The sequence below is a fragment of the Arachis hypogaea genome, chromosome 11, assembly GCF_003086295.3.
Source record: "Arachis hypogaea cultivar Tifrunner chromosome 11, arahy.Tifrunner.gnm2.J5K5, whole genome shotgun sequence".
NCBI classification, from domain to species: domain Eukaryota; kingdom Viridiplantae; phylum Streptophyta; class Magnoliopsida; order Fabales; family Fabaceae; genus Arachis; species Arachis hypogaea.
Window position 1 is genome coordinate 50,239,846 of NC_092046.1, and position 21,221 is coordinate 50,261,066.

Sequence of the window (21,221 nt, forward strand, 5' to 3'; positions counted from 1 at the left end):
GATCTCTCCCTTCTTAGGGACTACTTGCACCGGGCTTACCCAAGGGCTGTCTGAGATGGGGTAGATCACCCCTGCTTGCCACAATTTCAACACTTCTTTCTGAACTACTTCATTCATAGTTGGGTTCAGCCTCCTTTGTTGTTGCCTTGAAGGTTTGGAATCTTCTTCAAGTAGGATTTTATGCATGCACATTGAAGGACTGATCCCTTTTAAATCTGTAAGTGTCCAGCCTATGACATCCTTATGTTGTCTCAGCACTTGGATAAGCTCCTCTTCTTGCTCCTTACTCAGACTTGAATTTATGATTATTGGGTGAGTGTTGTTGGCACCCAAATATGCATATTTCAAGCTGGGTGGCAAGGTTTTCAATTCTAGTTTTGGTGCCTCTGCATCTTTGGTGTCTGTGGTGGTTGGCATGACTGAATTCTTCCTGGTTTCTTGTGGTAGTTCTTTATTTGATGTTGGTTGTTCCAGCTCTATAGCTCCTTCACATTGCTCTTCTTCTAAAACTCCTTGAACTATATGTTCCATGGTGTCTACCATCATGCATTCTCCTATGGATTCCTTGGGGTAACTCATTGCTTTAAAGACGTTGAAGACCATCTTCTCTTCATGCAATCTCAAGACTAGTTCCCTTTTTTGCACATCGATTATGGCTCCAGCAGTAGCTAGAAATGGCCTTCCTAAGATGATTGATGTGTTGGCCTCTTCTTCCATATCCAGCACAACAAAATCAGCTGGGAAAATAAATTTCCCCACTTTTACTAGCAAGTCTTCCACCACCCCATGTGAAAACTTAAATGTTCTGTCAGCTAATTGGAGTGCCATTCTTGTTGGCTTGGTTTCCTCAATCTTCATCCTTCTCATCATGGTTAAGGACATGAGATTTATGCTAGCTCCCAAGTTACGCAAAGCTTTCTCAATAGTGATATCCTCTATGATGCAGGGGATTTGGAAACTCCCTGGGTCCTTCAGCTTTTGAGGCAGCTTCTTTTGTATGATGGCGCTGCATTCCTCAGTTAATACTATGGTCTCTTTTGCCTCCCAGTTCCTCTTTCTTGTTATAAGCTCTTTTAAGAATTTGGCATAGAGTGGCATCTATTCTAATGCCTCAGCAAATGGTATGTTGATTTGGAACTTCTTGAAGATCTCTAGGAACTTAGAGAATTGGCCATCCTTCCCACCTTTTCCAAGCCTTTGTGGGTATGGTGCTTTTGGCACATAAGGCTTCAGGACTGGTTTTAGTGAAGGTGGAGCAGGGGTCTCTTCTTCATCCTTATTCCCATGCTTTTCTGCAACTTTTTCTTCATGGTTGTCTTTGCTTGGTGTTCCTTCCTCCACAACTTTCCCGCTTCTTAGTGTAATGGCCTTGCATTTCCCTCTTGGGTTGCCATGGTATCACTGAAAAATATGTGTGTGGGCAGTGGGATTTGCTTGGATAAGATCCCCACTTGTGCTTCCAACTTTGAGATTACTGCGCCTTGATTTTTCAAATTTGACCTGTATTCTTCTTGATTGGCATCTATCCTTCTTTCAGTCTGTGCTTGTCTCTCCATAAAGGTGGAGACTGTTCCTGTAATCTGTGATGACAATTGTGCTATTGTAGCCTCCGTCCTCTCAAAGTTGCTCTTGATTTTACATGGTTGCATAGTTGAGAGTGGTGTGTCTTGATTGAGGTTGTTGTGTATTGGTTGGTTGCTATGGTATGATGTATTTTGTGAGTTATGGTAGGGTCTATGGTTGCTTGTTTGATGGTTGGGATTGTGAGTGGAATATTGATTTGATGGATAAGGTTTGTTGTGGTCCTGGTTGTGGCTTTGCTGGTTTCCCCACCCAAAATTTGGGTAGTTTTTCCAACCTGGGTTGTATATCTTAGAGTGTGGGTCATATGGTGGTCTGAATGAGTTGTTCACATAATTAGCTTGTTCCCAGTCACCTTCAGATTCTGGTGCATTCCCTTCTTGTTGATGAGTTTGGTCTTGAATGACATTGGCTTGATTAGCCTCCATCCTCTTGGTTAAGGCTGCTATTTGTGCTGAATCACCTTGTTCTGAGCTAACAAAGCATCTACAGAGTTGAGTTCTAGCACTCTTTTCTTCTGAGTCCTTTCTGAAGGATAGAAATACTCATTTTCAGCTACAGTCTCGATGACATCTATGGCTTCTTCAATGGTTTTCTTCTTGTTGAGTGAGCCTCCTGAAGAATGATCCACGGCCTTCTTTAATTCATAGGATAGCCCTTCATAGAAGATGTGTAGTTGTACCCACTCATTGAACATTTCTGGTGGGCATCTTCTTGTCAGCTATTTGAATCTCTCCCATGCCTCATAGAGTGTTTCTCTATCTTGTTGTCTGAAGGTTTGCACCTCAGCTCTCTGCCTGTTGATTCTTTGTAGAGGGTAAAATCTTGCAAGAAATCTGTTCACGACCTCCTCCCATGTTGTTACGCTATCCTTGGGAAATGATTCCAACCACTTTGCTGCCTTATCTCTGAGTGAGAAAGGGAACAAGAGCAGTTTTTAGATGTCAGGGTGTACCCCATTGGACTTTACAGTATCATATATCCTCAAGAATGTGTTGAGATGTTGATTAGGGTCTTCTTGGGCACTTCCTCCATATGAGCAATTATTCTGGACAAGTGTGATGAACTGAGGCTTCAAATCAAAATTATTAGCATGAATGGTTGGTTTTAGGATGCTGCTACCACAATTTCCTGGATTTAGGTTGATGTAGGAGCCTAAGACTCTCCTTTCTTGCCCAGCATGATTGCCAGCTTCCTCTTCAACATGATTATGTGCTTCTTCTTCCATGGTGGTTTCTATATTTTCCTCCACTAGTTCCTCTCCAACTATGCCTTTGCCTCTTGCATCCCTCCTTTGCCTAAGGAAGGTCCTCTCAATTTCACTATCAAGGGGAGACAAACTCTCTCCTCTTCTACCTGTCATACACTTGGCAAGTAACCAGCAGAGAACAAGTGAAGTAAAAAAATCTTGTTGAGATTAGTGGTTAGCTTTGTTGATGTAATTAATCGAATAGTTAGAAGAGTGGAAATATGGATGATGGGTAACTAAAATAATAAAAAAAAAGAAATAAAACTTAGAGAAGAGATTAAAGAAAAACAAAAAGTGCTAAAAAAATAAAATAACACGGAAATTAAATTGCTTAATCTAGCTCTTCAATCAATTTAATCACTGTCAAATTTAAGCCAATCCCCGGCAACGGCACCATAAAACTTGATGAGTCCAATTCACACCCCCATTCAAAAATGGTGAATCAGTCTTTTGGCAAGCGCACCAAAATTATCGTCCAGTAATAACCCACAGTAGAGTGGGATCGTATCCACAGAGATTGGCAAATTTGAGCAGTTTTAATCAAGTGATGAATTAGTCAAGCGGAATAAGTAGATTGTGATTTGCAGAATTACAAATGACAGAAATGTAAATGGCTTGAATATAAAAGAAAGCAATAAAGTGTAGAAATTGAAATGGCAGAATGTAAAGTGCAGAATCATAAATGACTTGAATGTAAATGGGAGTGAGGGATTGCTGAATGTAAAATTAAGCTATAAAGAAAGGGATAGATAAGCATCGGGAAATTCATTGAGATCAGGAGATGTTGCCTCTTTGGATCAAGTTTAGCTTATATCCTCTTCAATCATGCAACTCATTGACCTCTTGGCAATCATGATTGATTGAGCCCCAATCCCTTGGTGACTCAATCTCTCAGATCTTGATCAATAGCCAATTCCTTGGTCCAATTGCTCATGAAGAGAGATATGCTTGGTCCCTGATTATACCACACACCATCATAGGTCCAAGTAGAGGGAGGATTATATGTCACATATCCAAACACCAAAACCCAGATTCTACTCAAGTGTGAGAAGGGATTTCAAGCATGGTTTTATGTTTCCTTTCCCAAGGTTCCCATGAAACCCATTTTGCATTTAATCTCTTTCCCAAAATAATTGAACACTAAGCATTAAGAACAAAATTCCTTCTAGTAAATCAAAGAGAAGATGAAGAGAAGAAGGATTTCACTATCATCAATCCATCAAGTACAACAGAGCTCCCTCTCTCAATGAGAGGGGATTTAGCTACTCATAGCTCAAAGAAAAGTACTCAAAAGTGAAGTATAAAAGTAGATCTAAAACTAATCTCTCTAACTACTTAACCCCCTTCTCAGTACTCCTTGGGGGTATTTATACTACTCCTAGTAAAAATAAAAGAATTACAAAAGTGAAAAAGGAAAATTACATTTTGGAGGGAAAAGAAACTCAATAAGTGTGACTTCCCAGCTGGCGTGTGGTTGGCGCTCCAGGGGAGTGTCACGTGCTCCCTCAATTCTGACTCGGTGTGCCATACCCAGTCCCTCAAGTGGCACGCTCGTATTCATAACAACCTTGGTGTGCCACGCCTTCGAGCTCAAGTGGCACGCTCTAGCCTTTTCTACTTCTCTTGATTCTGGAAACTTGAACTAGCGTGGCACGCCCAGGGTCTGGCATGTGACGCCCCTTTGTGAACAGGTGATTCATTTGTTTGGCGTGCCATGCCACGAACTCAAGTGGGACGCCCCAATGGTTCTTTGCTCTCTGAATCACACTGGCGTGCCATGCCTGGGGTTCAAGTGGCACGCCCAAGTGAGGAATAGTGGATGACGTGCCACGCCTTCGACACCAAGTGGCACGCCCCATGTATTTGGCCTCCTTCACCCTCTCTGGAATTTTATACCAGCGTGCCATGCCCATGATCCTTCCTTGGTTCCAATAGCTGGCGTGCCACGCCTCAGCCTTCAGGTGGCATGCCATAGTGAGATTCTTGGGTTGGCGTGCCACGCCTTCGACATCAAGTGGCACGCCCAGCCCTTGCTTTGGTCTATTTGTGCATTGGCGTGCCACGCCACGAACTTAAGTGGCACGCCTAAGTGAGATTGAGAGGATGGTGTGCCACGCCTTCGACCTCAAGTGGCACGCCCAGTCTTCAATCACCTTCAGCCCCTAATCTGGATTATTGTACCAGCGTGCCACGCCATGCTGCTCAAGTGGCACGCCCATACATTTGTGAACTCTTCAAACTTGGCGTGCCACGCCTGGATCCTCAAGTGGCATGCCCAGTCTTCAATTGCCTTCAGCCCCTTCTCTAGATTATTGTACCAGCGTGCCACGCCATGCTGCTCAAGTGGCACGCCCATACATTTGTGGACTCTTCAAGCTTGGCGTGCCACGCCTTCGATACCAAGTGGCACGCCATAGTGAAGGTTGTTCCTGGAGTGGTGAGTTGGCGTGCCACGCCCCTTGGCTCAAGTGGCACGCCCATAGTAGCTGATGGGTTAGGCGTGCCACGCCCAACCTAGTGTGCCACGCCCTTGCTGTGTTCTCCATTGTTGCTCTCTGGAACTTTGTACTAGCGTGCCACGCCCAGTCCCTGGCGTGCCACGCCCACATGTATGCTTGAACTTCTCCTCTGGAATTTAGTACAAGCATGCCACGCCTAGCTCCTGGCGTGCCACGCCAGTGCATTTTTGTGGCGTTTGCTACCAAGTGGCACGCCAGTTTCACACGCCTAGCTTCTTGTTGCTTTCTTCCCATTTTTGATGCCTTTTTCACCTGAAATTCAGCACAACTCATCTCAAAGTAGTGTACCATAATATTCATCAAATAATGTATGAATTGTACTGATCAAATGAGATTTATGCTCTTTTATGGTCCTCTTTATGCAAGAAAAAAGGGTAGATGATGCAAGTCATCAAGGATGGAGATGAAGCTTGCAAAAATGGAAGGAGCACAAGAAATGAAGGAGACAACCAGTGAGGAGTGACGCGCACGCATGGCTCATGCGTGCGCGTGAATCAGAGTTTGCACAGCGACGCGTGTGCGTGCCTGACACGTACGCGTGACAAGGAAAATCGCCAAACGACGCGCACGCATGACTGACGCATACGCGTGACATGCGTTATCTGCAGAAATTGCAGAAAATGCTGGGGGCAATTTTGGGCTGAGTTTGGACACAGTTTTTAGCCCAGAAACACAGACTAGAGTCAGGGGACAAGCAGAGACTCAAGACACATTCTCATTTGCGTAGTTTTTAGTTTTAGTTTTGAATCTTAGAGAGAAATTACTACTTCCTCTAGGTTTATTTTACATTCATAGATTTCTAGTTTTATGCTTTTGCTTTGGATATTGAGAAGAGTCATTACCTCCGTTGAAGTTTCTATTATTCTTGTTTGCTTTCTTATTCCTTTACTCTTTTGATTACTTATTAACCTTATTCAGATACGTATGTTGAATTTTGGGATTTATTAATGCAAAGGATTATTTTTACTTTTAATTAAATGTTAGTTATTGTTTATCATGTCTTCCTTTCATTCCCTTTTTAATTCTGTGCAAGTAATTTTCACGTCAATGGAGTAGACTCCCAACTTGACTTGGGGGTTGATTAAAAGGAGACCCTTGAGTTGGAATGCTCAAGTGATAAGTTAAATTGGAAGTTGTTGACTAACTCTCTAGGCACTAACGAAAATCCTTCCCAAGGGAGAGGATTAGGACTTGTGAATAAGAGTCAGCTCAATCACTTGACTTTCCTTTATTTAGTAAGGGTGAACTAAGTGAAAACAACAACCTCTTGATACTACACTTGAGAAAATCCAACAAGGATAGAACTTCCAATTAATCATTCCCCCGGTCAAGGCTTTTATTTGATTATATATATTCTCTCGTTAAGTTTCATTGCTTTAACTCACAATCCTTTATTTTTCTGCTCTTCAACTCTTAAAAATTTCTTGGAAAACTCCTGATTAATAAAATAGCACTCTTTTGTCAACTCGTTGGGAGACGACCTGGGATTCCTACTCCCAGTATTTTTATTCTGAATTTGTGACAACCCTTCTAAATTGATGAGCGGATTTTTACTCGTTAAGAATTGTACTTGCAACGTATTTCTTATATTAATCTCTTAATCCGCCAATTTCTGCCACGTCAATTTTTGGTGCCGTTGCCGGGGAGTTGCAATAGCGTGCTAAATTATTAGTTAGTGTAAATTATTAGTTGGTGCTAAATTATTATGTTTACTTTTGTATTTTTAATAAAAAAAGAGAGAGAAAAAGAAAAAAAATATTCAAATAAATAAATAAAGAGGTAATTAAATAAGGGGACAAAATTATCCCAATGCTATGTTTAATAATCAATGCATATGTGATAAAATTAAAGAAATATTTGGTACATGAGTATGTGATACAAAAATGGGAATTATGGGTAGCTAGGCATGATGTTAGAATTGCATAGAGTATGTGTATGTTAGGTAAGAGTTTAAGTTAGTCAAAGATTCATATTGTAGCTCACTTAGCATACATATATCCTCTCCCTTACTTTAGCCCCATTACAACCTTGAAAAGACCTCATGATGTTTGCATTAGTATACTAAATTTTTTTTTGATTGGTTAGATGAAGAACAAAGTCTAAAAAACATGACTAGAGAAGAGTAGAGTGATTAACCCTAGACACTTGAGAGATTAGAGTGCATATACACTACCAGTGAGGGTTCAATGCTTGATTCTATGTTCCCTGCTTTCATGAGCTATCTTCTTAAAAGTTTACTTGCCTTTTATTATATGATTTGAATTAGTGATATCTGATTTATGTTTGTCTTGAAGAGCTTATTTACTTTTAACCAAGTAGACAGAATCATCTTAGCATATAGTTGCATTCATTGGTTAAATCTCATGAGTCTTACTTTCCCCTATTCATCCTTTTATCTCCTTGAGCTTACCATGAGGTCATGCTAATGTTTAAGTGTGAGGAGATTGATAAATGATGAGCGGATAATTTATACGCTTTTTGGCATTGTTTTTAGTATGTTTTTAGTAGGATCTAGTTACTTTTAGGGATGTTTTCATTAGTTTTTATGTTAAATTCACATTTCTGGACTTTACTATGAGTTTGTGTATTTTTCTGTGATTTCAGGTATTTTCTGGCTGAAATTGAGGGACTTGAGCAAAAATCTGATTCAGAGGTTGAAAAAGGACTGCTGATGCTGTTGGATTCTGACCTCTCTGCACTCAAAGTGAATTTTCGGGAGCTACAGAACTCGAAATGGCGCGCTTCTAATTGAGTTGGAAAGTAGACATCCAGGGCTTTCCAGTAATATATAATAGTCCATACTTTGGCCAAGAATTGACGACGTAAACTGGCGTTCAACGCCAGCCTTCTGCCCAAATCTGGCGTCCAGCGCCAGAAAAGGATCCAAAACCAGAGTTGAACGCCCAAACTGGCACAGAAAATGGCGTTCAACTCCACAAATGGCCTCTGCATGTGCTACACTCAGGCTCAGCCCAAACACACACCAAGTGGGCCCAGGAAGAGGATTCATGCATCAATTACTTACTCATGTAAACCCTAGTGACTAGTTTATTATAAATAGGACCTCTTACTATTGTATTAGGCATCTTTTGATCATCTTAGGATCTTAGGATCATCTTTGAACGCATTGTTCTTAGATCAAGGGGGCTGGCCATCTCGGCCATGCCTGGACCTTCACTTATGTATTTTCAACGGTAGAGCTTCTACACTCCATAGATTAAGGTGTGGAGCTCTGCTGTTCCTCAAAGATTAATGCAAAGTACTACTGTTTTCTATTCAATTCTTCTTATTTCGCTTCTAAGATATCCATTCGCACCCAAGAACATGATGAAGGTGATGATTATGTGTGACGCTCATCACCATCTCCCCTATGAACGCGTGCCTGACAAACACTTCTGTTCTACATGAATTAAGCTAGAATGAATATCTCTTAGATCTCCTAACAGGAATCTTCGTGGCGTAAGCTAGAATGATGGCGGCATTCAAGAGAATCCGGAAGGTCTAAACCTTGTCTGTGGTATTCTGAGTAGGATTCAATGATTGAATGACTGTGACGAGCTTCAAACTCGCGAGTGCTGGGCGTTAGTGACAGACGCAAAAGGAGGGTGAATCCTATTCCAGCATGATCGGGAACCGACAGATGAATAGCCGTGCCGTGATAGGGTGCGTGAGCATATTATTCACTGAGAGGAGGGGATGTAGCCACTGACAACGGTGATGCCCTTGCATAAAGCCAGCCATGGAAAGGAGTAAGACTGATTAGATGAAGATAGCAGGAAAGCAGAGGTTCAGAAGAACGAAAAGCATCTCCATTCGCTTATCTGAAATTCCTACCAATGATTTACATAAGTACCTCTATCCCTATCTTATTATATAATATTCGAAAACACCATTATCACTTTATATCCGCCTGACTGAGATTTACAAGGTGACCATAGCTTGCTTCATACCAACAATCTCCGTGGGATTCGACCCTTACTCACGTAAGGTATTACTTGGACGACCCAGTGCACTTGCTGGTTAGTTGTATCGAAGTTGTGACAATTATGAATTAAGATCAAAGCACCAAGCTTTGGAGCCATTACCAGGGATTGTTCGAGCCTGGACATCACAATTTCGTGCACCAAGTTTTTGGCGCCGTTGCCGGGGATTGTTTGAGTTTGGACAACTGACGGTACATCTTGTTGCTCAGATTGGGTAACTTTCTTTTCGTTTTCTTTTCAAAAAGTTTTCAAAAATTTTTCAAAAACTCTTCTTTTGTTTTCGAAAAAAATGTTTTCAAAAATTTTCTTCAGAATTTTTAAGAATGAATTCTAGTGTTTCATGAAGCATGTGAAGCCTGGCTGGCTGTAAAGCCATGTCTAAATTCATTTGGACTGAGGCTTGCAATTTGTTATCAAGAGCAAATTAGTTGTTGCTCATCCACCTGCTGCTGATCCATGATCACCTGCTGAAGCTTGGCTGGCCATTGGCCATGTCTAGTGTTTTGGACTGGAGCTTTCATTGAAAGCTTGGCTGGCTAGTGAGCCATGTCTAATTCCTGGACTGAAGCTTTAGACTAAGAATGCAAGATTCCTGGAATTCATATTAAAAATTTTGGAATCCTTATTTTCCTTTTTCATATAATTTTCGAAAAATATAAAATAAAAATCCAAAAAAATTAGAAAATCATAAAAATAAAAAATATTTTCTGTTTCTTGTTTGAGTCTTGAGTCACATTATAAGTTTGGTGTCACTTGCATATGCATCTTTCATTTTTTCGAAAATATCATGCATTCATAGTGTTCTTCATGATCTTCAAGTTGTTCTTGGTAAGTCTTCTTGTTTGATCTTGATGATTTTTTGTTTTGTGTCTTTTCATGTTTATCATATGCATTCTTGAATTCTTAGTGCCTAAGCATTAAAGAATTCTAAGTTTGGTGTCTTGCATGATTTCTTTGCATTAAAAATTTTTCAAAATTGTGTCTATGATGTTCATCTTGACATTCATAGTGTTCTTGGTGTTCATCTTGACATTCATAGCATTCCTGCATGCATTCATTGTTTTGATCTAAAAATTTCATGCATTGCATAATTTTCATGTTTTTCATAAAAATTTCAAAAATCAAAAAAATATCTTTCCCTTTTTCTCTCATCAAATTCGAAAATTTGGATTAACTTTTTCAAAAATTTTTAAAATCAAATTGTTTCTCATGAGTCAAATCAAATTTTCAATTTGAAAATCTTATCTTTTTCAAAATCTCTTTCAAAAATCAAATCTTTTTCAAAATTCTTAGTTAGTTTCGAAAATTCCAAAAATATTTTTCAAAAATCTTTTTCTTATTTTATATCATAATTTTCGAAAATAACATAATCAATTAATATTTTGATTCAAAAATTTGAAGTTTGTTACTTGCTTGTTAAGAAAGATTCAAACTTTAAGTTCTAGAATCATATCTTGTGATTTCTTATGAATCAAGTCATTAATTGAGATTTTAAAAATCAAATCTTTTTCAAAACTAATTTTATCATATCTTTTCAAAAATATCCTCTTATCTTATCTTTTTCAAAAATATCTTTTCTAACTTCCTAACTTCTTATCTTTTCAAAATTTGTTTCAACTAACTAACTAACTTTTTGTTTGTTTCTTATCTTTTTCAAAACCACCTAACTAACTCTCTCTCTCTCATTTTCGAAAATATCTACCCCTTTTTTCAAAATTTCTTTTTAATTTATTAATTATTTTAATTTTTAAATCTTAATTTTCGAAAATTACTAACATTTTTCAAAAACTATTTTCAAAAATCACTAACTCCTTTTCAAACATTTTCAAAAATTCCCTCCTTCTCTCTCATCCTATTCTATTTATTCATTCATTAACTAACATCTCTTCCTCACATCATCACCAAATTCGAACCCCCTCTTCTATCTGTGTTCGAATTTCTCATTCTTTTCTTCTACTAACAATAAGGATCCTCTTTACTGTGACATAAAGGATTCCTCTTCTTTTCTTTTTCTCTCCTCTTTCTTATGAGCAGGGACAGAGAAAAAGGCATTCTTGTTGAAGCTGATCCAGAACCTGAAAGGACTCTGAAGAGAAAATTAAGAGAAGCTAAAATACAACAATCCAGAGATAACCTTTCAGAAATTTTCGAACAGGCAGAGGAGATGGCAGCCGAAAATAATAATGATGTAAGGAAGATGCTTGGTGACTTTACTACACCTAATTCCAAATTACATGGAAGAAGCATCTCCATTCCTGCCATTGGAGCAAACAACTTTGAGCTGAAACCTCAATTAGTTTCTCTGATGCAGCAGAACTGCAAGTTTCATGGACTTCCATCTGAAGATCCTTTTCAGTTCTTAACTGAATTCTTGCAGATATGTGATACTGTTAAGACTAATGGAGTAGATCCTGAAGTCTACAGGCTCATGCTTTTCCCCTTTGCTGTAAGAGACAGAGCTAGATTATGGTTGGATTCTCAACCCAAAGACAGCCTGAACTCTTGGGATAAGCTGGTCACGGCTTTCTTAGCCAAGTACTTTCCTCCTCAAAAGCTGAGCAAGCTTAGAGCTGATGTTCAAACCTTCAGATAGAAAGAAGGTGAATCCCTCTATGAAGCTTGGGAAAGATACAAACAGTTGACCAAAAAGTGTCCTTCTGACATGCTTTCAGAATGGACCATCCTGGATATATTCTATGATGGTTTATCTGAGCTATCAAAGATGTCACTGGACACCTCTGCAGGTGGATCCATTCACCTAAAGAAAACGCCTGCAGAAGCTCAAGAACTCATTGACATGGTTGCTAATAACCAGTTCATGTACACTTCTGAAAGGAATCCTGTAAGCAATGGGACGCCTATGAAGAAGGGAGTTCTTGAAGTTGATACTCTGAATGCCATATTGGCTCAGAACAAAATATTGACTCAGCAAGTCAATATGATCTCTCAGAGTCTGCATGGAATGAAAGCTGCATCCAACAGTACTCAAGAGGCATCTTCTGAAGAAGAAGCCTATGATCCTGAGAACCCTGCAATAGCAGAGGTAAATTACTTAGGTGAACCTTATGGAAACACCTATAACTCAACATGGAGAAATCATCCAAATTTCTCATGGAAGGATCAAAAGCCTCAACAAGGCTTTAATAATGGTGGAAGAAACAGGTTTAGCAATAGCAAGCCTTTTCCATCATCAACTCAGTAACAGACAGAGAACTCTGAACAAAATGCTTCTAACTTAGCAAATTTAGTCTCTGATCTTTCTAAGGCCACAGTAAGTTTCATGAATGAAACAAGGTCTTCCATTAGAAATCTGGAAGCACAAGTGGGCCAGCTGAGTAAAAGGATCACTGAAATCCCTCCTAGTACTCTCCCAAGCAATACAGAAGAGAACCCAAAAGGAGAGTGCAAGGCCATTGACATAAGCGCCATGGCCGAACCTGTGAGGAGAGGAGAGGACGTGAATCCCAAGGAGGAAGACCTCCTGGGACGTCCAGTGGTCAATAAGGAGCTTCCCTCTGAGGAACCAAAGGAATCTGAGACTCATCTAGAGACCATAGAGATTCCATTGAACCTCCTTATGCCCTTCATGAGCTCTGATGAGTATTCCTCTTCTGAAGAGAATGAGGATGTTACTGAAGAGCAAACTGCCAAGTTTCTTGGTGCAATCATGAAGCTGAATGCCAAATTGTTTGGCATTGATACTTGGGAAGTTGAACCTCCCTTGTTCATCAATGAACTAAGTGATCTGGATCAACTGACATTGCCTCAGAAGAGACAGGATCCTGGAAAGTTCATAATACCCTGTACCATAGGCACCATGATCTTTAAGGCTCTGTGTGACCTTGGTTCAGGGATAAACCTCATGCTCCTCTCTGTAATAGAGAAACTGGGAATCTATGGGGTGCAAGCTGCTAAAATCTCACTGGAGATGGCAGACAGCTCAAGAAAACAGGCTTATGGACAAGTAGAAGATGTATTAGTAAAGGTTGAGGGCCTTTACATCCCTGCTGATTTCATAGTCCTGGATACTGGAAAGGAAGAGGATGAATCCATCATCCTAGGAAGACCTTTCCTGGCCACAGCAAGAGCTGTGATTGATGTTGACAGAGGTGAAATAGTCCTTCAATGGAATGAGAACTCCCTTGTATTCAAAACTCAAGGATCTCCCTCTGCAACCATGGAGAGGAAGCTTGAAAAGCTTCTCTCAAAGCAGAGTCAACCAGAGCCCCCACAGTCAAACTCTAAGTTTGGTGTTGGGAGGCCACAACCAAACTCTAAGTTTGGTGTTGAACTCCCATATCCAAACTCTAAGTTTGGTGTTGGAGAGTCTCAACAAAGCTCTGTACATCAGTGAGGCTCCATGAGAGCCCGCTGTCAAGCTATTGACATTAAAGAAGCGCTTGTTGGGAGGCAACCCAATGTTTATTTATCTAACTCTATTATTATTGTTTTTCATGTTTTCTTAGGTTAATGATCATGTGGAGTCACAAAATAAATATAAAAATTGGAAACGGAATCAAAAACAGCAGAAGAAAAATCACACCCTGGAGGAGCATCTGTCTGGCGTTCAGCACCAGAACAGAGCATGGTTCTGGCGCTGAACGCCCAAAATGGGCAGCTTCTGGACGCTGAATGCCAGAACAGGCATGGTTCTGGCGTTCAACGCCAGAAATGGCACACAAATGGGCGTTGAACGCCCAAAATGGCCACCAACCTGGCGCTGAACGCCCAGAGTTGGATACAAAGGCATTTTTACATGCCTAATGGGTGCAGGGATGTAAATCCTTGAACACCTCAGGATCTGTGGACCCCACAGGATCCACTCAGAATCTGTGGACCCCACAGGATCCCCACCTACCTCCACTCACTTATTCTCACCACTCTCTTTCACACAACCCCATAAACACTCTTCCCTAAAAATCCCTCACCAATCACCTCAATCTCTCTTCCCCACTAAACCTTCACCACTCACATCCACCCACTCTTCCCAATAAACCTACCTCATAAACTCCACCTACCTTCAAAATTCAAAACCAATTTCCCACCCAAACCCACCCATATGGCCGAACCTTAACCCCCCTCCCTTGCCTATATAAAGACCTCCATTCTTCATCAAATTCACACAACACACCCCTCTATACTCTCCTTGGCCGAAACCACATCTCCCTCCCCCTCTCCATATTTCTTCTTCTTCTTCTTCTATTCTTTTGTTTATTGCTCGAGGGCGAGCAATATTCTAAGTTTGGCGTGGTAAAAGCATAGCTTTTTTGTTTTTCCATTACCATTGATGGCATCTAAGACCGGAGAATCCTTTAGAAGAGGGAAAGGGAAGATAAAAGCTTCCACATCCGAGTCATGGGAGATGGAAAGGTTCATCTCCAAAGCCCATCAAGACCACTTCTATGATGTTGTGGCCAAGAAAAAGGTGATCCCTGAGGTCCCTTTTAAACTCAAAAGAAATGAGTATCCGGAGATTTGACATAAAATTCAAAGAAGAGGTTGGGAAGTTCTAACAAACCCCATCCAACAAGTCGGCATCTTAATGGTTCAAGGGTTCTATGCCAATGCATGGATCACCAAGAACCATGATCAAAGTAAGAACCCGGATCCAAAGAACTATGTTACAATGGTTCGGGGAAAAATACTTAGAGTTTAGTCCGGAGAATGTGAGGTTGGCGTTCAACTTGCCATACATGGAAGAGAACGCACGCCCCTGCACAAGGAGAGTCAACTTTGATCAAATGTTGGACCAAGTCCTTATGGACATATGTGTAGAAGGAGCTCAATGGAAGATTGACTCCAAAGGCAAGCCAGTTCAACTAAAAAGATTGGACCTCAAGCCTATAGCTAGAGGATGGTTGGAGTTTATTCAATGCTCAATCATTCCCACTAGCAACCGGTCTGAAGTTACTATAGACCGGGCCATCATGATCCATAACATCATGATTGGAGAAGAGGTGGAAGTTCATGAGATTATACCTCAAGAACTCTACAAGGTGGCTGACAAGTCCTCCACTATGGCAAGGTTAGCCTTCCCTCACCTCATTTGCCACCTATGCAATTCAGCTGGGATTGACATAGAGGGAGATATCCTCATCAAAGAGGACAAGCCCATCACTAAGAAAAAGATGGAGCAAGCAAGAGAGCCCAGTCATGGAGCTCAAGAGGCGCAAGAAGCTCATTTCCATGAGATCCCTGAGATGCCTCAAATGCACTTTCCTCCACAAAATTATTGGGAGCAAATCAACACCTCCCTAGGAGAATTGAGTTCCAATATGGGACAACTAAGGGTGGAACATCAAGAGCACTCCATCATGCTGCATGAAATAAGAGAAGATCAAAAGGCAATGAGGGAGGAGCAACAAAGACAAGGAAGAGACATAGAAGAGCTCAAGGACATCATTGGTTCCTCAAGAAGGAAACGCCACCATCACTAAGGTGGATTCATTCCTTGTTCTTCTTACTTCTGTTTTTCATTTTCTATGTGCTTATCTATGTTTGTGTCCCCATTACATGATCATTAGTAGTTAGTAACTTTGTCTTAAAGATATGAATGTCCTATGAATCTATCACCTCTCTTAAATAAAAACTGTTTTAATTCAAAAGAACAAGAAGTACATGAGTTTCGAATTTATCCTTGAACTTAGCTTAATTATATTGATGTGGTGACAATGCTTCTTGTTTTCTGAATGTATGCTTGAACAGTGCATATGTCTTTTGAAGTTGTTGTTTAAGAATGTTAAATATGTTGGCTCTTGAAAGAATGATGACTAGAAGACATGTTATTCGATAATCTGAAAAATCATAAAAATGATTCTTGAAGCAAGAAAAAGCAGCAAAGAACAAAGCTTGCAGAAAAAAAAAAAGGGCGAAAAAATAGAAAAAAATAGAAAGAAAAAGAAAAAGCAAGCAGAAAAAGCCAATAACCCTTAAAACCAAAAGGCAAGGGCAAATAAAAAGGATCCTAAGGCTTTGAGCATCAGTAGATAGGAGGGCCTAAAGGAATAAAATTCTGGTCTAAGCGGCTTAACCAAGCTGTCCCTAACCATGTGCTTGTGGCGTGTAGGTGTCAAGTGAAAACTTGAGACTGAGCGGTTAAAGTCAAGGTCCAAAGCAAAAAAAGTGTGTGCTTAAGAACACTGGAGACCTCTAATTGGGGACTTTAGCAAAGCTGAGTCACAATCTGAAAAGGTTCACCCAATTATGTGTCTGTGGCATTTATGTATCCGGTGGTAATACTGGAAAACAAAGTGCTTAGGGCCACGGCCAAGACTCATAAAGAAGCTGTGTTCAAGAATCATCATACTGAACTAGGAGAGTCAATAACACTATCTGAACTCTGAGTTCCTATAGATGCCAATCATTCTGAACCTCAATGGATAAAGTGAGATGCCAAAACTATTCAAGAGGCAAAAAGCTATAAGTCCCACTCATATGATTGAAACTATGTTTCATTGATAGTTTGGAATTTATAGTATATTCTCTTCTTTTTATCCTATTTGATTTTCAGTTGCTTGGGGATAAGCAACAATTTAAGTTTGGTGTTGTGATGAGCGGATAATTTATACGCTTTTTGGCATTGTTTTTAGTAGGATCTAGTTACTTTTAGGGATGTTTTCATTAGTTTTTATGTTAAATTCACATTTCTGGACTTTACTATGAGTTTGTGTGTTTTTCTGTGATTTCAGGTATTTTCTGGCTGAAATTGAGGGACTTGAGCAAAAATCTGATTCAGAGGTTGAAAAAGGACTGCTGATGCTGTTGGATTCTGACCTCCCTGCACTCAAAGTGAATTTTCTGGAGCTACAGAACTCGAAATGGCGCACTTCCAATTGAGTTGGAAAGTAGACATCCAGGGCTTTCCAGTAATATATAATAGTCCATACTTTGGCCAAGAATTGACGACGTAAACTGGCGTTCAACGCCAGTCTTCTGCCCAAATCTGGCGTCCAGCGCCAGAAAAGGATCCAAAACCAGAGTTGAACGCCCAAACTGGCACAGAAACTGGTGTTCAACTCCACAAATGGCCTCTGCACGTGCTACACTCAGGCTCAGCCCAAACACACACCAAGTGGGCCCAGGAAGAGGATTCATGCATCAATTACTTACTCATGTAAACCCTAGTGACTAGTTTATTATAAATAGGACCTCTTACTATTGTATTAGGCATCTTTTGATCATCTTAGGATCTTAGGATCATCTTTGAACGCATTGTTCTTAGATCAAGGGGGCTGGCCATCTCGGCCATGCCTGGACCTTCACTTATGTATTTTCAACAGTAGAGCTTCTACACTCCATAGATTAAGGTGTGGAGCTCTGCTGTTCCTCAAAGATTAATGCAAAGTACTACTGTTTTCTATTCAATTCTTCTTATTTCGCTTCTAAGATATCCATTCGCACCCAAGAACGTGATGAAGGTGATGATTATGTGTGACGCTCATCACCATCTCCCCTATGAACGCGTGCCTGACAAACACTTCTGTTCTACATGAATTAAGCTAGAATGAATATCTCTTAGATCTCCTAACAGGAATCTTCGTGGCGTAAGCTAGAATGATGGCGGCATTCAAGAGAATCCGGAAGGTCTAAACCTTGTCTGTGGTATTCTGAGTAGGATTCAATGATTGAATGACTGTGACGAGCTTCAAACTCGCGAGTGCTGGGCGTTAGTGACAGACGCAAAAGGAGGGTGAATCCTATTCCAGCATGATCGGGAACCGACAGATGAATAGCCGTGCCGTGACAGGGTGCGTGAGCATATTATTCACTGATTGGATGAAGATAGCAGGAAAGCAGAGGTTCAGAGGAACGAAAAGCATCTCCATTCGCTTATCTGAAATTCCTACCAATGATTTACATAAGTACCTCTATCCCTATCTTATTATATAATATTCGAAAACACCATTATCACTTTATATCCGCCTGACTGAGATTTACAAGGTGACCATAGCTTGCTTCATACCAACAATCTCCATGGGATTCGACCCTTACTCACGTAAGGTATTACTTGGACGATCCAGTGCACTTGCTGGTTAGTTGTATCGAAGTTGTGACAATTATGTATTAAGATCAAAGCGCCAAGCTTTGGAGCCATTACCAGGGATTGTTCGAGCCTGGACATCACAATTTCGTGCACCAATAAACTACTATTTTATGGTTTATCTTGTGCTGATTTGAGTGGCTTTTATCAAGTATTTGCACACTTATTCATACAAATTGCATGGTTTTACAATTCCTTCCTAGTTTTGTTTTATAATTGAAAACTTACTTCCTAAGCCTTTAAACTGTATTTTTTTAATCCCTCTTTATACCATTCGATGCCGTGATCTGTGCGTTAAGTGTTTTCAGGCTTTATAGGGCAGGAATGACCCATAGGATGGAGAGGAAGCTTGCAAAAATGGAAAGAGCACAAGAAATGAAGGAGACAACCAACGAGGAGCGATGCGCACGCATGGCTCACGCGTGCGCGTGAATCGGAGTTCGCACGGTGACGCGTGCGCGTGCCTGACGCGTATGCATGACAACGAAATTGCCAAACGAGGCGCACGCATGTCCGACGCATACGTGTGACATGCGCTACCTGCAAAAATCGCAGAAAATGTTGGGAGCGATTTTAGGCTGAGTTTGGACCCAGTTTTCAGCCCAGAAACACAGACTAGAGTCAGGGGATAAACAGAGACTCAAGACACATTCTCATTTGCTTAGTTTTAGTTTTAGTTTTGAATCTTAGAGAGAAATTACTACTTCCTCTAGGTTTCCTTTACATTCATAGATTTCTAGTTTTATGCTTTTGTAAGATGCACAAGTTGTCTCTTTTATACGTCACCGAAAAGGCATCCCGCGGAACAACCAAAGAAAGCCATTTCTAATAGAGGTTAGCCTCCTGATCCTGTAGAGGAGAAAGGAATAAAGTATCCGATCTGTCATTGGAAAAAGAAGTGCCATCGTCTTGCGCCATATGTACTAAAATTGTTCGGGAGACATGGTAAAAGCCCGGTGAAGAAAGAAGATTTCCTTTTGCGGATCTATCTATGTAGAAAAGTAGAAAAGGGGTGCTTCGGATCGGGAGTAATCACTAGTGATAGGGCACTCGGGATCGGTAGTGTTCCTCCCATCCCTTAGTGATATTGAGAAGAGTCATTACCTCCATTGAAGTTTCTATTATTCTAGTTTACTTTCTTATTCCTTTACTCTTTTGATTACTTATTAACCTTGTTCAGATACGTATGTTGCATTTTGGGATTTATTAATCTAAAGGATTATTTTTACTTTTAATTAATTGTCATTTATTGTTTATCATGTCTTCCTTTCATTCCCTTTTTAATTCTGTGTAAGTAATTTTCACGTCAATGGAGTAGACTCGCAACTTGACTTGGGGGTTGATTAAAAGGAGACCCTTGAGTTGGAATGCTCAAGTGATTAGTTAAATTGGAAGTTGTTGGCTAACTCTCTAGGCACTAATGCTAATCCTTCCCAAGGGAGAGGATTAGGACTTGTGAATATGAGTCAGCTCAATCACCTGACTTTCCTTTATTTAGTAAGGGTTAACTAAGTGAAAACAACAACCTCTTGATACTACACTTGATAAAATCCAACAAGGATAGAACTTTCAATTAATCATTCCCTCGGTCAAGGCTTCTATTTGATTATATATATTCTCTCCTTAAGTTTCGTTGCTTTAATTCACAATCCTTTATTTTTCTGCTCTTCAACTCTTAAAAATTTCTTGGAAAACTCCTGATTAATAAAATAGCACTCTTTTGTCAACTCGTTGGGAGACGACCTGGGATTCCTACTCCCAGTATTTTTATTCTGAATTTGTGACAACCCTTCTAAATTAATGAGCGGATTTTCGCTGGTTAAGAACTGTACTTGCAACGTATTTCTTATATTAATCTCTTAATCGGCCAATTTTTGCCACATCAGTGGTCTACAGCTTTCTTTGATTCATGATTCAGCCCTTCATAAAAGATATGAATTTGCACCCACTCATTAAACATATTAGGGGGCATCTTCTTGTCAAATCCTTGAATCTCTCCCAGGCTTCATAAATAGTCTCACCATCCTGCTGTCTGAATTTCTGCACCTCAGTTCTCAGCCTGTTTACTTTTTGTGGAGGGTAGAACTTTGTTAAGAATCCATTCATTACATCTTCCCAGGTGGTCAAGCTTTTCTTGGAAAATGACTCCAGCCATTTTGATGCTTTGTCCCTCAAAGAAAATGGAAATAGTAGCAATCTATAGGTGTCATGATGAACACCATTAGATTCAACAGTGTCACATATCCTTTGGAATTTAGTGAGATGCTCATTAAGGTCCTCTTGGGCACTTCCTCCAAAAGAACAATTGTTTTGCACAAGAGTTATGAGCTGAGGCTTCAATTCGAAATTATTAGCATGGATAGTTGGCTTTTGAATGCTGCTACCACAGTTTCCTGAGTTTGGATTGATGTAGGATCAAAGAACTCTCCTCTCTGGTCTAGCAGGGTTGGCTACACCGCTTCTGGCATGATTGTTCACCTCTCCTTCATGATGGTTTTCCATATCATCCCCCATGGTTATATCAAAGTCTTCTTCCTCCTCTTCTGCACCAACAACCCTCTTTCCTCTTGCTTCCCTTCTTAATCTCAGGAAGGTTCTTTCCGATTCACTATCAAAAGAGGTTGAAACCTCTCTTCTACCTGTCATACAAGTAGCACAACAAGCAGCAACCAGTAAGAATTCACAATTCCAATTCCTTGGCAATATAATCTCTTTCAGTATGAACAATTACCCAATTCCTTAATTTAAGTGCTGATGGGAAGAGATGAAGTTTGGTCACTAATTATACCACACAAATTCAAGTATCAAAGTATTGGTAGGATTACATGTCACTATATCCATCCAAACCA

The 21,221-nt window shown here is 40.2% G+C and overlaps 2 non-coding genes across 2 annotated transcripts; one reads left to right on the top strand and one right to left on the bottom strand.

The window, feature by feature from the left end:
- Window positions 1-11,892: 11,892 nt before the first annotated feature.
- On the bottom strand, window positions 11,893-12,000 carry LOC112725451 (small nucleolar RNA R71). Its single transcript, XR_003164560.1, has one exon. It is a non-coding gene; the product is annotated as a small nucleolar RNA R71 (small nucleolar RNA).
- Window positions 12,001-20,326: 8,326 nt separating this feature from the next.
- LOC112724949 (small nucleolar RNA R71) lies at window positions 20,327-20,433 on the top strand. Its single transcript, XR_003164086.1, has one exon. It is a non-coding gene; the product is annotated as a small nucleolar RNA R71 (small nucleolar RNA).
- Window positions 20,434-21,221: the final 788 nt, after the last annotated feature.